The 5,195-nt window shown below is 43.2% G+C and overlaps 1 pseudogene; it reads left to right on the forward strand.

Moving 5' to 3' along the window:
* The first annotated feature begins 2,007 nt into the window (after positions 1 to 2,007).
* Positions 2,008 to 2,167, forward strand: LOC130359158 (U2 spliceosomal RNA; annotated as a pseudogene).
* Positions 2,168 to 5,195: the final 3,028 nt, after the last annotated feature.

Consider the following 5,195-nt stretch of genomic DNA (forward strand, 5'->3'; position numbering starts at 1 on the left):
GCCCAGGAGGAGATTGGCATATGTGGGGGCACAAGGGCTCCCCATTGCCGTCCCCCTGAGCTGGTGGAAGATCTTGCCATTGAAAAGAAAATAATTCCTTGTGAGTATGAATTCCAAAAGTTTAAGAATCAGCCGATTATGTGCCACCATATGGGTACCCCGAAAAGACAAAAAATACTCTACTGCCTGTAGACCTACATGATGAGGGATAGATGAGTACAGTGCTTCAACGTCTATACTCGTCATTGTTGTAGTGTCATCTATTGTGATACCCTCAATTTTTTGTAGTAGATCCATGGAGTCTCTGGTATAGGAGGGGAGTGCTAGTACAAATTCCCGTAAGATTTTATCCACATATATACCTAGGTTTTGTCCCAGACTACCTGTCCCAGATACTATAGGGCGTCCCTTCAGGGGAGTGGTACCTTTGTGGATTTTCGGCAAGGCATAAAATGTCGCCAAAACCGGTGTCTTAGGAATTAGAAATTCAACCTCACCCTCACCTAGAAGTTTGTCATTTTTTGCCTGTATAATCAACTGCACAAGTTCCTGTTTGTATTGATTAGTCGGGTCACTAGGGAGAATCTCATACGTGGTTTTATCATCCAATAATTGACGGCACATCGATATATAATGTTGGCGATCCATCAGTACTATGTTCCCCCCCTTATCAGCACATTTAATAATAAGCTCCTCATTGGACTGTAGTTGCTTAATAGCTGTTCTTTCAACCCTAGACATATTGTGCCTCAGTGTGGAAGAAGGAAGGGGATCATTTTTTAGATGTCTTAGCTCCTGAAGTGTCAGCTCAAGAAATACATCTATACAAGATGTGTCTGATACTGGTGGAAATAGTTTACTTTTTGGTATTGAGCATAGTATAACCTGTAAAAAGTGTAAAAAAAAATAAATAAAAAAAATGCCCCTTTCCCAATAAAAGCCCTGTATTATCACCAAAAAAGATCAAAAACACAAATCATATACATAAAAGGTATTGCCATGTCCGTAATGATTTATGCTATAAAACTATAATGTAAATTATCCAGCACAGTGAATGCCTTAAAAAAATTAACTACAAAAAAATTTGCCAATTTTGGTACAAATAGCGGGATAAAAAAAGATCAAAAGGTAGCACATATCACAAAAATGATACCAATAAAAACTACAATTCATCCCACAGAAAAATAAGCCCTCACTCAATGGTGTCGGACGAGAAATAAAAAAGTTACCGCTGTTGGAAAATGAATGGCAGAAAAATAATTTTTCTCAGAAAAGGAAAAAGAACATAAAAAGCTATTTAAAATGGGTATCACCATAATCGTGCTGACCCACAGAATAAATATTACATCACTTTTACCGCACAGTGTACACCATAAAAATAAAAACGGCAGAAATGTTCCAGTTCTTCACAATATTTTGGACATTTTCACAAAAAATGCTGCATGTGTCAACAAAATTGCACCACTTATATAAAGTACAACATGTCACGAAAAAACTATCTCAGAATCGCTCCACACAGAAAAAGAGTTCTAAATTTATTACCATTTAAAGAGACACATGTCAAATTTAAAAAAAGAGCCTGGTCATTACGGTAAAAAATGGGTCTTTCCTTAAAAGGGTACTCCGCTGCTCAGCGTTTGGAACAAAATGTTCTGAATGCTTAGAGCCAGTGCTGGGAGGTTGTGATGTCATAGCCCCGCCCCTCATGATGGCACACCCCGCCCCTTCAATGCAAGTCAAGCGATTTCCTGCACTGCCAAGAGCAGCATAAGAAATGGGCAGTGGGACCCGGCTGTCAATCACAGCTGGAGTCCCGTCGCAGCTTCCAGGGCCGCCATCGCAAAAGTCCCGGCATCATCAATCCTGATCACACATCTCTGGTGACAGCACGCCCCCCCTCCTCAATGCAAGTCTATTGGAGGGGGCGTGACAGCTGTCATAGACTTGCATTATGGGGTCGGGGCGTGATGTCATGAGGGGGTAGGGCTATGACGTCACAAGCTCCCGATCGCTTCTCGGCCTTTTGGCTAAGATCAAGTGTAGTATCTGTTCTTATCAGTTTTCATGCTGGTGGGGATGGGTGCTGCATGGAGGATGCAGGTGTACCAGGGCTTTCCGGGGCTGGTTCTGAGGAATCAGCTCGACGGCTGCCCCGATGTGACCTGTTCCCTCCGGGTCTCGCCATGAGGCTGAGAGGGTCTAGAGCCGAGGTACTTTTGTGCCTCGGGGAGTGGTGACCCCGAGGTGCCGAAACTCACTGGGAGAATAGACTCACTGAGTTGAAGCACGGGCACCATAATCTCTTCACCTTGTGGCACTCACCTCTTGATTCCCGGCCTTCTGGCTAGGATCAGAGAAATTTTTATTGATCCGGCCGGATGTCCGGGCAGTATATCTGCACACATTCACTTATTTATTTCTTTTTTGTCTCACTGTGTCACTTTTTGCGTGTTGTGTGTTCACAGGATTGGTCAGGATGCGGTAGCCCTTCTGGGTGTCCCTCCTGGCGGTCTAGGGGAGGTGTGTGTGGCCATTAGGTTCCGCACCTCCCTGCAAACACCCCGGGTACTCCTGCTTTGGCAGGGTACCTACCGTAATCGGCTCTGCGGGCAGATACCTTGGCTAACGCCAAGGGGGATGCCGGGAGCATTTGTGGTCCCCTAGTAGCTTCGGCGAAAAGGGACATCGAACCTGGAACCTCGCAGGTACCTTTTGGTCCGGAGGCGAAGGGTAAGGTTTGTTGGGGGGCCTCTCTCCTATCGGAGAAGGGCTTGCGATAGACCGCATCCTTTGTGCACGTTTTTTTAGTGTAACACGTTTGCACTTTTTCTTGCACTTTGGGTGAATCGAAAGCACGTTCCTCGGCTTTAAAAAAAAAAAAAAAAAAAAAAAAACAAGCTCCCGATGCCGGCTCTAAGCGTTAGGAACATTTTGTTCCAAATGTTGAGCAGCGGAGTACCCCTTTAAGGGGTTAAGGCCAAAATGGACAGAGTCCTTAAATGGGCATTGTCAGATACAAAAACTTTTCATATGGTGTAAAGCATGCAAAACTAATAGGTTTGGCAATTGCTTTTATTAGGAAATTTTAAAATTTTCAGTATTTCATACTAAAAAACTGCCCCATCCCCCCCCCCCCGCCTGCTTGGACACATACTAGTCCTGCTGTGTCCATGCATCATCACCTATGTCATGGACACACTTCCTTGATTGACAGTTGTGAGCGCAGGGGTCACAGCTGGAGGAAAAATCCTCCCACTGTCATCTTGTGTCCCGCTACTGTCAGTGAGGACAAGCTGAGAGTTGTAGTTTTGTGAATGCTAGGGGAGATGTGAGCAGACAGCATACTGAGGGAGGGGGTGGAGACCTGCAGTGTGAGGTCACACCCCCTCCCTTTGAGAGGAATTAAAGGAGTTCTCTAAGCTAAAACTTTTAACCCCCGCTGTGCCCGGGCTGTAAAACTATACATAATAAACTTTCACTCACCTGCCTACGATCCCCCGTTGTTCCGATATCGCCGTCCCATTCTCCGGTCCCGGTCTCTTCCACTTCCTGAGGGTCACTGACTTCACTCTCCGCTCAGCCTATCAGTGGCCGCAGCAATGTCCCGTCGCGGCCGCTGATAGGCTGAGCGCAGAGTGAAGTCACTGACCCGCAGGAAGAGGAAGCTGACAGGGACCGGAGCACGGGCGGAGATATCGGAACAACGGGGGATCGTAGGCAGGTAAGTGAAAGTTTATTATGTATAGTTTTACAGCCCGGGCACAGCGGGGGATAAAAGATTTCAGTTGGAGAACTCCTTTAAGACTAGTGAGCTAAACTAAAAGTATGATAAAAAAAAAAAGAAATAAATATGCTAGACACATAAAAAATTATATGTACATGGTCAGGATTAAATACTGAGTGATATATAAAAAAAAATTGTTGGATCTGACGGATACGCTTTAAGGCGTTAATGCCTTAATGCACAAGGGCCTATGCGTGACTATAGTTAAATTATCATTTTGCACATGTTGTTTATGCAACAAGCCTATTTATTTTCTCTTTAACAACCCAACAATAAAAGAATTCTAAAATACTTGTAAAATTACTTCTTGCAACAGCATAAAGTATCCATCCACCTGCTGTTGTGCATTTTTCAACCAACCCTACTTTCCTGAACGTTATCTCTAATAAGTCCGAGCTTCCATCCTTGTAATATGAGGATGTACAGATATAATGGGGAGTGATGATAAATGACTATGTTATGACGGCTTGTAACACGATAAGATACAGGTACATTAATGCACCGTGCAGAAGTCCAGACCATTATCTATTGATCTGTTGTGCTCATTTAGTGATGTGCATTACAGGAGCCATAAAAATACATTCCTGCTTTGTTCATGTGTTATGTCCAAGTCATCTATCTATTTATTTACATATTTGTTTATATATGAAATACACATAACAATCAGCTATAACATTTTGTCTAGTATGATCCTAAAAGAGCTACAGACATTTTTCCCAACCAGTGTGCCTCCAACTGTTTCTAGACTACAACCCCCAGCATGCCCAGACAGACAGCGGAGTGCTGGTGCTGTAGTTTTGCAACAATGCACAATGGAAGGCGTTCGCACTCCTTTCATTGTGCTGAATGGAAGCCGTAAGATAACCACAATAGATGTTTTCTTTCCTTTTTTCCACCATCCCAGGCTCTTTGGTGATTAATTGTTCTGATCTATAATATTAGAAATTCTATCTGCGACTTGAGACGTTTCATGTTTCGTTCCCCCTTGTTCTTCGCCCACCTTTTAATTGTCACCTGGTGACCACAGTAATTTTAATGACATCTCATGATTCCTTCAGGTCTGTGCGGTAAAGATTGGCATCTGTTGCCATGGTAATTTGCTTCTTAGAAAGGTTGCCTCTGAAAAGTCTCGGCGTTATGGACGCATTTGTTGTAATATCCGTGAAAGCTCTGCTGTAAAACACTATTAGAGTCCTTAAATGTTAATCTCCATGTTTGTTACATGTTTATGCATCTCTTTTGTTATTTATCCTTTAAAAGACTAAGGTTGAGAAAAGGTTTCCTTCCATCTTTACTATAAAAAAAATATATATATAGAAACAGCATGCGCAAAAACACATTACGGGGGTTCCTAATGCAAATCTGGCACATACCAGAAGAGCTCTTATAGGATGTCCTCTGTAATATACTT

The sequence above is a fragment of the Hyla sarda genome, chromosome 2 (assembly GCF_029499605.1).
Source record: "Hyla sarda isolate aHylSar1 chromosome 2, aHylSar1.hap1, whole genome shotgun sequence".
Lineage (NCBI taxonomy): Eukaryota > Metazoa > Chordata > Amphibia > Anura > Hylidae > Hyla > Hyla sarda.